This window comes from Hordeum vulgare, chromosome 1H (genome assembly GCF_904849725.1).
Source record: "Hordeum vulgare subsp. vulgare chromosome 1H, MorexV3_pseudomolecules_assembly, whole genome shotgun sequence".
Classification (NCBI taxonomy): Eukaryota; Viridiplantae; Streptophyta; class Magnoliopsida; order Poales; family Poaceae; genus Hordeum; species Hordeum vulgare.
This window is the reverse complement of record NC_058518.1, coordinates 501,591,386-501,604,900: the sequence shown is the minus strand read 5'-3', so window position 1 is coordinate 501,604,900 and position 13,515 is coordinate 501,591,386. Positions and strand designations below refer to the sequence as shown.

Genomic DNA, 13,515 nt, shown 5'->3' with positions numbered 1-13,515 from the left:
ACGTTTCCCCTCCAAATCAGTTATAGACCAGCTGTTTGCAGTCTTAGGGACATTCTATTTTACTGTAGGATTTAGAAGTGTTTGGCATGGAGCAACAAACACAAATGGCTTTAGAGCTTGATGGAAACATAATTATCATGAAATGTGTTGTGATCAGAATGGCAACCATGTAATCCAAAAGTGCATATAATGCATCCCTCAAGAAATGATACAGTTTATCATTTCTGCTTTTTATTCAATAAATTATCTGTATTTTATTTTCAATTCACCTATTGTTAGTTAAATACCAATGTTTCATACAACAAAAATCTCGCTAAAATAATTACAACCAATTCCCGAAGCAACGTGCAGGGTATTATCTCTAGTTTACTGAATTAACCTACCTGTATTGGCTACCACCAGAGTCTGGGAGCACTGTGATGATTAAAGCACGCAAAACGCCATGATGGAAAAGATCATGCAGTCTGTGGTTCCTTTGGCACAAGATCAGTATGACGATTATGTTATCCAGGTAGCTGCTTATTAAATATTTGCAGTTCAATAATTTCACTTAGGCCTATTATAAATTATAATGAGAGGGATGGTTTATGTTGGATTTGTCTTCCACTAAGTTGCAGTTACATATCATGTAATTGTTTTCCCTTGTTTATATATCTTGTTGGATTTGAAGTAGTTGCTAATTATCGCATGTGCTTTTGCTATTTTGTTTATACTTCCCATCCAGTACTTACCAAGTGTTTTGATTTGTTGGGAATCTATCGTGCCCATAGATGATTTTAGATATGGACAACTCTCCTTTCTTCCCTTTACGCTTTTGTTAGTATTGCTTATATACTAGTCATTGCCTACTTGAAAGTGGCTTGTATCCCACTTATGCAGATGTTTTTCTGTTTCTTATTCTGTAGCATGTCTTGTAACATGGGAAACCAGAAGAAACATACCTCGAGTTAAGGAACTTGCGGGACAGATCTTGAAGACGAGCCAACAGAAACTCACTTCCAATGTTGTTGAAAAGTGCCTGTCTTATGGTTCTCCTGAGGAGCTCCAGATTTTAATTAATGAATTGCTTGGTACTACTGATGAGAATGAGCCAACAGGTGTGTTTCTAACCAGCTGTCTAAGTGTACTTGTTCTTTGTTGCAGAACATGCTCTGTGTAGAAAAAAAGAAGATATGCATTGACTACATGAGTTCTGTATTTAGATCGTATATGTTATGGCTACTGAATTGGGGAATCATTATTGGCACAAACTATTTCTTATTTTGTTTCTCGTTACGAACTGAAGTTGGTTAACATGGTATATGTGTGAAACTGTTCTTCTTTTCCTCATGAGCTGCTTCAGTGTGCAAAGTGTGGATACCATGTCCTCGTTTTTACAAAGCTTGTATGTTAAGCAATTTCAGTTTTGTGACCTCTGCTTTGCAGGCAATGAATAACGAAAGACCAGTTTGCAAAATATGTGGCGCAAAAGGTTTTGGGACCTGTGGCGACCACAACCGTAAACTGATTCTTTCACATATCAAAGGTCCTCCTGAATGCAGTAAAAACATAGGGATTAGTTGCCTCACACATCTAGAATTTCAGAAGTGTGAGGATGCATAAGCTGTGTATATAAGCAGCAAGCATCAAGCAATTCAACCAAGGTAGTTGAGCTGGCTACCTCCAACCAATTCTTGCAGCCATTTTGGCAGATGGACCATCCGAAGTGAGATATTAGAGGAAACTGAACAATGCCCAAATCAACAGGTGGTCGATTGGAGATGGTTCGGTTCCATCTAACTCTCACTTCAAGTGGCACATGTATGACACATCTATCCTATGTACCCCCAAATCATCAGGAAAATCGACCGAAAGTGAGATATTGGAGAAAAACAAACTGGAAACATCAGCACTTTGAAATGGTTTTCCAGTTTGCTTTCCTCCAACACTCACTTTCAGTGCCTGCACAACACTTAAAAAACAATACTAGCATAGCAGGGAAGCATAGGGCAAATGATGCTTTTGGTTATGATTCAGAAGCAAGGAGTAGGCTGTGGGACTAATGCCTGGTTTGGTTCAGGATTTTATAGCCATGTAACTGGGAAAGGAGTCCTGGCTTTCTGTTGCGCCAGCCCCTTCATGCCCATAGTGTGCTCTCGTCCTGCAGGCATGAACCTTGTGACCTTAGCTTAAGCACCCCAGGACAGGACAGAACAGTGGTCAAGCCTAGTTTCTCTTTTTCTTGTCTTCTCAAGGAGTTCTCAAGGTTACTCTTCTCAGAGTGTCAGACTCAGTTCAACCTTTACTCCATGCTTATTTGGACGTCTTATCCTAGCAAGGATAATGTTTCGTGTCATCCAAAATATGGTACCATACATATCACTCCTAACACGTGCGGGCTGCCTCGAGAAGTTATGAATACACGCTCCATTTTCTTCAATCCTATTCTATTTATTGTTCAGACACAATGTATTTGTACACCTTGGGAAAATATCAAGTTGCCTGGGTGGAGAAGCTTAATGCCGCAGGAGGTTCAGATTCTACCCCCCTAGTCATACTTACTTCCTTTTGTATTATTTCTGGTCACTTCAATTATTGTTTTAAAAAAAGGGAGGAGATTTTGCTTGTTCTAAAGGAGAGAAGTTGTATATCTGTACCGTTTTTCGCTCTTCGAGCAGGAAAGGCAAAGCATGGAAATAAAATTAGCTGAAATATTTCGGGTTAGATGACGATGTTAAGTGTAGGTCCTTTTGTCTTGGGTTTCATCATCCACCATCTCTCTGAAAAGGTTTCTACCTTGCTGATGTTTTGAAAAAAAATCAAATGAATGTCTCTTGTCTGTCTTGGTGCTAATTTAGTTTTCTTTCTTTCATAGCGACGCAATACAATCTTCATTGGAGTTCATTTTTCTGATGCAATTTTATACTCAGTTTGATCACAAGACGGACATTTGCCTGATCATAATAGAAAGTTGAGAGAGAGGAAGCAGCTGCACTGACGCTAGGCTTATATGGGCACAACAACCGGTGCGGACTCCTAATTGGAAGCACCAACGGAGAGGCGGAGAATGTGTGCCATGGTGAACAATGCACTGTGGCAGTGGTATCTGCTTTACAGCTTTTCTTCTCCTCTTCCCATGAGTTGGTCAGGGGCGACAGCGTCTGTCAGTCACGCGTATGGCATCTGTGTGGCGGATATCATGAAGAGACAGATATAGGTTATGGTGGAACCCGCCCTCCACCACGGCATCATCTGCCCTTCACCAGATTATAATTATAATGAAATGCTTGGTACTGCTGATGGTAATGAGCCATTACAGGTGTGTTTCTAACCAGCTGTCACCATACTGGTTCTTTGTTGCAGAACATGCTCTTGGTAGAAATAAAATCGATATTTATTGACTACACAAATTATGTATTTAACTCATATGTGTTATGGCTGCTGAATTTTGGAATCATTATTTGCACAAGCTATTTCTTGTTTTGTTTATCTGGAGGAACTGAAGTTGTTTAGCATGCTATATGTGTGAAACTGTTCTTCATCTCCTCGTAAGCTGCATCAAGGTGCAAAGTGTGGATAATATGTCTGTTGCTATAAAGCTTGAATTTGCGCATTTCAGTCTTCTGACATGTAGCTTCTGCTTTGTAGGCAATGATGAAAGACCGGTTTGCAAAATGTGTGGTGCAGAAGGTTTTGGAGACTTCCGACAACCACACCTGTGAGCTGATTCTTTCGCGTATCAAGGTCCTCCTGAGTCCTGAACACAGTGAAAAGATAGGGATTTGTTACCTACTTCACACATGACAAGATACCTGGAATTTCTCGAGTGTGAGGAGGCATAAGCTGTATATCGGCAGCAAGCATCAAGCGATTCAACCAAAGTAGTTGAGCCTGGCTCCCTCCAACCAATCCTTTTAGCCATTTTGCCAGATGGACCATTCAAGGTGAGATATTAGAGGAAACTGAACCCTGAATCAATCAACAGGCGGTCGACTGGAGGTTGGTTCAGTTTCATCTAACTCTCACTTTAAGTGGCACATGTATGTACGATGCATCTGTCATTCGTATCCCAGATCATCAAGCAAATCAACCCAAAGTGAGATATTGGAGAAAAACAAACTGAAAACATCAACGCTTTGACACAGATTTCCAGTTTGCTTTCCTCCAATACTCACTTTCGGTGCCAGAACGACGACACTTGGAAATCATACTGGCACACCAGGGAAGTGATGCTTTTGGTTACGATTCTGAAGGCAGGAGTAAGCTGTGAATGAAACTGCTGTCTGGTTCGGTTCAGGATTTTATAGCCCTGTGGCAACTTGGAAAGGAGAGTCCTAGCTTTCTGTTGAGCCATCCTACATGCCTATCGTGTGTGCTTGTCCTGCAGGCATGAACACGCTCACCTTGTGCTTTTAGTTTGAGAACCTCGGTGGTACAAGTAGACAGAGTATGTATTTTTCTTGTAAACCTCAGATTAAGCACCCCAGGACATAAGAATAGTGCCCAAGCCTAGTTTCTCTTTTTCTTATTTTTCTCTTCTCAAGCAGTGCTCAGGGTCACCCCAAAGTGTTCCATGTCATCCAAAAAATGAGACCATACATATCACTCCCAACATGTGCTGGCTGCCTTGAAAAGTTTTCTTTGAGTCTTGCCCCGAGCATCAGCACCCTTCAACTTTCCACATTTATCTGCAATTTTAATGAGGATGATAGGACCATTTATCTGTTTCCTCTGAAGCACAATATCGTTCCTACATCTCCATATAGTCCAGAATATGGCTGCTGAAACTTGGAATCATTATTGGCACAAGCTGTTTCTTGTTTTGAGGGACATAAGTTGTTTAGCATGCTATATGTGTGAAACTGTTCTTCTTTTCCTCATCTGCTGCTTCAAGGTGCAAAGTGTAGATACCAGTCACACAGTGTATGCGCCTTACTTGCAGGTAAACCCCAACTATCCCCTTCGAGGAAGTAGTTTTTTCTTTAGAACTAGGAAGTAGCTTTTCTGGACTCTGGTTCAGGCCACCTGGATAATGTTGCATATTAACAAGGGAAGCTGTCATATGGGTGGGCCAACAGCAACCGACGCAGACTCCTCCTAATTGGTAGGACCACCGGACCAGAGACTGTGTACCACAGTGAAGAATGCACCGTGGCAATGGTATCTGCTTGACAGCTTTCCTTCTCTTACCATGGGTCGGTCGGGGGCGGCAGCATCAGTCAGTCATGCACAAGGCATCTGTGTGGCGGATATCGTGAAGATATCATCGATCCAGGTTATGAACTTATGATGAAGCCTGCCCTGCACCATGGCATCATGTGCTCCAAGTATTGGGCCAACTTGTGATTTTTTTTCAGACTGCCACTGTTTGTACTACCATTCATTGGCATTGCCATCACTTGAATCTTTTAGGAATAAGCAACTTGTATTCCCATGAGGCCATAGGCCAGTACATGTACAGGTGGTGGACTATATGCAGGAAACCCCTTATATATTGGGATAAATACAAAAGGGTACATGACTTATATTATAACTCTAACACCCCCCCTCAAACTCATGGTGGATGAACACTGAGTTTGGAGAGATAAAAGCCATGTTGTGCTCTAGTTTGGGCCTTCGTCAGGAAATCCGCCAACTGTAACTCGGAAGGCACATACTGAAGAGCAATAACCTGATCCTGCACAGCAGCGCGCACATAGAAAGCATCAACGCCAATATGCTTGGTGAACTCATGCTTCACAGGGGCGCGCGCAATGCTAATAGCACCTGTACTGTCAGATAAGAGTAGAGTCGGTGTAGTGACAGAAACACCAAAGTCCTGAAGTAACCACCGTAACCAAGTCACCTCTGCCGTCAAAAGAGCCATCGCTCGCAACTCAACCTCTGCACTCGAACGGGAAACTGCAATCTGTTTCTTCGTCTTCCAGGCAATGAGAGAACCACCAAGAAAAACACAGTAAGCAGAAAGTGAACGGCGACCTGAAGGATCACTAGCCACGTAGCATCCGAATAGGCCTGAAGCTGTAAAGAACTGGAGCGAGGAAAGAATAGACGGTGAGAGATCGTGCCCCGAAGATATCGGAGAACACGAAGGAGATGACTATAGTGAACCGATGTGGGAGCAGAGACGAACTGACTCAGAATATGAACCGGATAAGAGATATCCGGACGAGTGACAGCCAGGTAAACAAGACTGCCAACAAGATGACGATAACGCGTCGGGTCAGGCAGGGGATCACCATCAGTAGCGCATAGGTGAACATTGAGCTCCATAGGAGTCTCAACAATGCGCTCATCAGTAAGAGCAACACGAGCAAGAAGATCCTGGATATACTTTTCTTGGGATATAAAGAAGCCATCAGAGGTAGAAGAAACTTCAATCCCAAGAAAGTAGCGAAGAGGTCCAAGATCAGACATAAGGAACTGCTCACTAAGACGGGCCTTGACAAAGGCAATATACTCGGGGTCATCCCCAGTGATGACCATATCATCAACATAGAGAAGAAGAAGAGTCCAACCACGAGGAGAAAGGTGAATAAATAATGCTGGATCATGAACACTGGGTGAAAAACCAGCGGCAGTCACCACAGAGGCAAAACGCTCAAACCAGGCACGGGGGGCTTGCTTAAGGCCATAGAGAGAGCGACGAAGACGACATACCATGCCATCAGGAACAGAATACCCAGGTGGTGGCTGCATGTACACCTCCTCACGCAGCTCACCATTAAGAAAAGCATTCTTAACATCAAGCTGAGAGATAGACCAGTGGCGTGTAGAGGCCACGGCAAGAAGTGTACGAATAGTGGTCATATGAGCCACAGGAGCAAAAGTCTCGTCATAATCACGACCATGCTCCTGCTGAAAACCACGAGCCACAAGACGAGCTTTGTGACGCTCAAGAGAACCATCAGAGCGAGTCTTAACCTTGTAGACCCACTTACAAGTGATGGGACGAACTCCGGGAGGAAGGGAAACAAGATCCCACGTACCAGTGCGTTCAAGAGCAACAATCTCCTCTGCCATCGCAAACTGCCATTCAGGATGAACAACAGCCTGATGATAAGTAATCGGCTCAAGAACAGCAGCACCAGCGGTGGAAAATCCAAAGCGATCAACAGGCGGGCGAGGACGAGAACGCAAACCATAAGTAGGCTGAGATGAGGATGACGACACATCCACAGAGGCATCCACAGAACGTGAACGACGAGTGTAACACTGAGGAAAAGATGGAACAATGGAAGGAGGAATCGCCAAGGTAGAATCGGGGAGTGACGACGAAGAAGTCACCGGAGAGGAAGGTGTAGACTTCGGTGACATGCTACACGAGGAGACCGTGGAAGATGGTGGCGACAAATCAACTGGAGGTGGAGAAGCAGAGGGAGCGGAACGAATAGGCAAAGGCTCGACAGGTGTGATAGGTGTGTCAGGAAAAGTGAGAAAAGAGACATCCTCCACTGAAAAGGTCGAGGAAGATGGGCGTGGGTAGAAGGGACGAGACTCATCGGAAGTCACATCCCGAGAGATACGCATCCGACGACCGATAGGATCCCAACAACAATAGCCCTTATGCTCATCACTATAGCCTAAGAAGACACACTCAACAGACTGAGCGGTCAGTTTGGTGCGTTCGCGGGGGGCAAGAAGAACATAGCAAACACAACCAAACAAGCGAAGCATCGAATAATCAGGAGAACGATAAAAAAGACGCTCGAAAGGAACACCACCCTGTAGAGCAGCGGAAGGCTGGAAATTGATGAGATAGGTGGAGGTGGAGACGGCCTCAGCCCAAAAATGAGGCGGGAGAGAGGCAACAGTCATCAATGCACGAGCCGTCTCAAGAAGATGACGATGCTTGCGCTCAGCCACGCCATTCTGAGCATGAGCACCAGGACAAGAGAATTGAGAGAGAGTCCCTTGCTCAGCAAGAACACCACGCAACATCTTAGAGATATACTCGCCAGCGGAGTCAGCACGAAACACACGAATGGGAGAAGAGAACTGAGTATGAACCATGGCAGCAAAACGCTTATAAATGGACAACACCTCACTACGAGAAGTCATGAAATAAAACCATGTGTAACGAGAGAAGTCATCTATGAAAATAATATAGTATTTATGACCCCCTTTCGAAGCGAAGGGAGCCGGACCCCATACATCGGAATGGACTAAATCAAAAGGACGCTTAGACACTGACTCACTATGTGGATATGGTAACTGAATCTACTTGCCAAGACGACAACCCTGACACTCTAAGGAGGCATCTCCTGAGACAGACCCCAGAAGACCTCGACGAACTAACGACGACAAACGAGAACCACACAGATGACCAAGTCGATGATGCCACTGCTGGAAAGAACCAGTAGCCGAGGCGACCAAAGCGGAAGAACTGGCGATAGAGTGGGCAGCGGAAGGAACATGAAGCCAGTCCAACTCCCAAAGACCCTCAGAATCACGGCGGCGAGGACCAGCCCCAACCAGAGTGTGCGTGCGACGGTCCTGGACAGAACAAGAGTCAAGGTCAAGGATGACACGACAACCAGAATCAGCAAGTTGACCGGCGAAAAACAAATTCATGGTAAGTCGAGGAACATGAGCAACATCAGGAACAGAATAAAGAGTGGTAAGAGTGCCTCTACTAACGACAGGAAGGGGAGTACCATCAGCAGTGAGGACATGAACAGGAGAATCAAGCGATCGAAGAGAGGACAGAGTGGAAGAATTAGAAGTCATATGAAAGGAAGCTCCAGAGTCCAGAACCCATGGGGATGTACCTGACTGTGTAGAAGGTGGTTGCTCAGTGCGGGAAGCCTCAGTCACAGAACCAGCAGTACCCGTTGAGGAAGAACCTGAAGCAGCGAGCAGACGCTTAAGTCTCAGAATATCCTGCTCAGTCAAAGCGATGGCTGAAGCTGTCGAGGTAGATGACAAAGTCGCTGTAGATGATGACCGCGCCTTGCGCAAGTGTTTCTTCTTCGTGTAGCAGTGGGACTCAATATGACCATCATTGTTGCAGTAGTTACAATGTGGACGAGGTGACCTGAGCCGCCAGAAGGAGTGGACAAGAGCGGCGGAGCACTCGAGCGAGAAGGGGTCGGTGCAGCAGGTGGCGTAGAAAAAGTCCGAGCAGCGAGCACCGAGGGAACCTCCAGCAAACCAGCACCACGTAAGCGAGTCTCCTCAGCACGAATCTCAGAAAGCGCCTCCATGAGAGAAATACGGCCACGAGCAAACAACTGAGCACGCCGGGGCTCAAACTCCTTACGGAGCCGAGACAGGAACTCGTAGACGCGATGAAACTCCAAGTCGGCCTGGACAGCCTGGCAACAGGAGCAAGTACGACAACCAGCACTGCGGAGAGAATCAAGCTGGCGCCAGATAGCAGAACTCTGTGCATAGAAGTCATCAACAGTAGAGTCACCCTGCTAAAGAGCATGCCCCTGACGGACCACAGAGAGGTATAAGGCATCACCCGAGGGCTCATAGCGCTGACGAAGGCGAGTCCACATCTCAAACACAGTAGGAAGGCCCAGAAACTCAGAGGCAAACTGGGGCAGAACGCTAGCAGTGAGAACAGCTGCAGCACGAGCATTATCATCAAGCCACTGGGTGTAAGCAGACAGAGCACCATGATATGTCTGAAGAGCCTCCTCATAAGCCAAGGCCTTCTCATCATAAGCACGGATAGCGTCCTCATCAGCAAGCTTAGCCGCATCCTTGGCAGCTTGAGTAGCATCCGCAGGAAAAGCCGGTGGGGTCGGCGGAGTGGGAGCCACGGGAGGAACCGGACATGGCGGACAACAGACCTCACCAGAAAGGAAACCCCATAGGCGGATGCCACGCATGTGAATGCGCATGAAGCCAATGAACTCGGTGTAATTAGTGCCATCAAAGATCACCGGACAACGAGGAACAGCAACGTAGCCGGATGAAGCAGACTTTTTTTTTTGATTTTTTTTTTTGAAGAAGTCAACGAAGGAAAGCCGAGTCAGCCGTGATCTGAAACCGCGTCCACAGCTTATCCCGATCTGGCGGCAGATAGTAGGCGGCCACCAGCAATCCGCGTGGGCTGCAGGGGAGGCAGCCACCAGCAACGGAGGATTGGGAATCGGCTGCAGGGGAGGCAGCCACCAGCAACGGAGGATTGGGAATCGGCTGCAGGGGAGGCAGCCACCAGCAACGGAGGATTGGGAATCAGCTGGATACCCGCCCCAAGTGGAAACAGCAGCAACTGCAGGAGATCGAGGTGGCTGTTGGAGCCGGCACGGGACCAGCCGGCGGATCGAGCAGAGCAGGGGCCGCCGCGGGGAGCAGGCACGGGAGCAGAGCAGGGGCGTCCACAGGAGACCTGCTGGCGGCGGAATCGGGCAGCTGAGTAGGGCCACCGCGGAAGATCGCCTGGCAGATCGAGAGCAGCGCAAAACGAGTCGGCTGGAGGCTGAGGCAGCTTCGAGCGGGGGCTTCCTGCTGCGAACACGGCCGGCTCGTGGCTGGCTTCGGGAGAGATGAACTCGATCAGAGCGGCGGCGTGGGAGATTGGATCGGGAGGGCGAGTTGCGGCGCCCGAAAAAATAACCTAAGCTCTAATACCATGTTAGGAATAAGCAACTTGTATTCCCATGAGGCCATAGGCCAGTATATATACATGTATAGGTGGTGGACTATATGCAGGAAACCCTTATATATTGGGATAAATACAAAAGGGTACATGACTTATATTATAACTCTAACAGAATCTACATGCCAAGCCTTAGTCACCCAAAACCAATATGGCCGGCAGCGTCAGTCAGTCATGCACAAGGCATCTGTGTGGCGGATATCGTGAAGATATCATCGATCCAGGTTATGAACTTATGATGAAGCCTGCCCTCCACCATGGCATCATCTGCTCCAAGTATTGGGCCAACTTGTGATTTTTTTTCAGACTGCCACTGTTTGTACTACCATTCATTGGCATTGCCATCACTTGAATCTACATGCCAAGCCTTAGTCACCCAAAACCAATATGGCGATTATGTTATCCAGGCAGCTGATTATTAAATATTTGCGGTTTAAAAATTTCGCTTAGGCCTATTAAATTGATGGGACGGATGGGTTATGTTGGATTTATTTTCTACCAAATTGGCAGTTACTCCCTCTGTACCTAAATAATTGTTGTTGGGGAGAACTAGTCTAGACTAGTTCTCCCCAACTAGAATTATTTAGGTACAGAGGGAGTACATATCATGTAAACTTTCTCCCTTGTTTTTATATTTTGTTGGATTGGAAGTAGTTGCTAATTATTGCATGTGCTTTTACTGTTTTGTTCATACTTTCCGCCCAGTACTTACCAAGTGTTTTGATTTGTTGGGAATCTATCATGCCCATAGATGTATACTAGTTATGGACAACTTCTATTTCTGTTTACCATTTTCTCATATTGCTGTACAGACTAGCCATTACCTAGTTCAAAGTGGATTGTACCCACTTATGCAAATGGTTTTCTGTTTCTTATTTTGTAGCATGTCTTGCAACTCAGGAAACCAGAAAGACGTACTTCTATAATTAAGCAACTTGTGGGACGGATTGTGAAGATGAGCCACCAGAAGTTCACTTTCAATGTATTTGAGAACTGCCTGTCTTTTGATTCTCCTGAGGAGTGCCAGATTCTTTGATATGTCTGGTACCGCTGATGAGAATGGGCCATTACAGGTGTATTTCTAACCAGCTGTCTAAAGTGTACTGGTTCTTTGTTGCAGAACATCCTCTGTGTATGTAGAAATAAAATACTACTCCCTCCGTAAAGCAATATAAGAGCGTTTAGATTGCTTTACGGAGGGAGTAGATACTTATTGACTACATGAGCTATGTAATTAACTCGTGCGTGTTATGGCTACTGAATTTTGGAATCATTATTTGCACAATCTATTTCTTGTTTTGTTTGTCCTGATGATGAACTGAAGCTGTTTTAGCATACTATATGTGTGGAAATGTTCTTCATTTCCTCGTAAGTTGCTTCAAGGTGCAAAGTGTGGATACTATGTCTATGTTGCTATGAAGCTTGAATCTGGGCATTTCATTCTTCTGACATGTAGCTTCTGCTTTGCAGGCAGTGACCGGTTTGCAAACTGTGTGGTGCAAAACGTTTTGGAGACTTGCGACAACCACACCCATGAGATGATTCTTTCGCGTATCAATATCCTCCTGAGTCCTGAACACAGTAAAAATATAGGGATCAGTTACCTACCTCATACAGGACAGGAGGCCTGGAATTCTGAATTGTGCTGAGGCATAAGCTGTGTAATCGGCAGCAGGCATCAAGTAACTCAACCTGGTAGTTGATCCTGGCTCCCTCCAACCAATCCTTGCAACCATTTGGCAGATGGACCTATCAAAGTGAGATATTAGAGGAAACTGAACAACACCCAAATCAACAGGCGGTTGACCGGAGGTGGTTCAGTTCCATCTAACTCTCACTTCAAGTGGAACATGTACAACACATCTATCATATAGGTGCCCCCATATCATCAGGCAAATCGACCGAAAGTGAGATATTGGAGAAAAACAAGCTGAAAACGTCAACACTTTGAGACGGATTTCCAGTTTGCATTTCTCCAACACTCACTTTCAGTGCCCTGGACAACAACACCTGAAAACAATACTAGCATAGCTGCTCAACTATTGATTTGGTTCGGGTCAGGATTTTATAGCTGCTCAACTGGTAAATGGAGTCCTGGCTTTCTGTTGGGCCAGCCAACCCGTCATGCCAATCGTGTGTGCTCGTCCTGCATCAACCTTGTGCTTTCGGTTTCAGAACCCCACCCTCGTTGTACAAAGTAGATGAGAGTAATTTTCTGGTAGACCTTCCCAGGACAGAACAGTGCTCAAGCCTAGTTTCTCCTTCTCTCTTCCCAAAGCATGCTCAAGGTTAAAGTGTCAAGACTCAGTTTATTACTGCAACTCATTCTGGCCAGAGGCATTTGCTTAATGTCTATCATTTTTTCACATTTCAGAAAGGCAAATTGATATCAGGGGTCTCGTCACAGTTACAGAGATTGAAGTTTGCTCCTAAAGATTTCAATCATTTTATTTCAGAAAGGTGTAAATAAAAAGGATTGGGCGAGTGAGGCTTTTTGATTCCCGGGCTCCATCGAACCCGAATTCTTCAATTTTTTTTTGACTTCTTAAGTTTCAAAAGGAAAATGTAAAAATAAACTCCAGTACTTATAGAGGTATACTTGATGTGTGTACAATTTCATTATGAAATGCACTTTGATGTGAGCTGTACAGGGAAAAAAATCATGTACTTTTATAGTGAGTAATACATGTGTTAGAAATACATGGTTTTGTTATTTTTGTGTAGCTCGCATAAAAATGTATTTTAACACGAAACTTTACAAACAAGTAGTTGAAACTTATACATTCTTTTTAAATTTTAGGCTTAATGGATTCCGAGCTCCATTAGCAATTTCTGGGGGTCTCTGGAAAGAGACCGAGCGAGAAACAGGGAGTGGGAGAGGAATGGCTTAAGAAGTTCCTGCTTGATAAGAGCTTCAAGCC

The 13,515-nt window shown here is 45.3% G+C and overlaps 1 long non-coding RNA gene across 1 annotated transcript; it reads left to right on the top strand.

Annotated features, from left to right (window-relative positions):
- The first annotated feature begins 568 nt into the window (after nucleotides 1–568).
- LOC123450526 lies at nucleotides 569–13,307 on the top strand. The gene is made up of 5 exons (XR_006632074.1): nucleotides 569–1,097; nucleotides 2,855–3,298; nucleotides 3,628–3,978; nucleotides 11,478–11,667; nucleotides 12,065–13,307. It is a non-coding gene; the product is annotated as an uncharacterized LOC123450526 (long non-coding RNA).
- The last annotated feature ends 208 nt before the right edge of the window (nucleotides 13,308–13,515 follow it).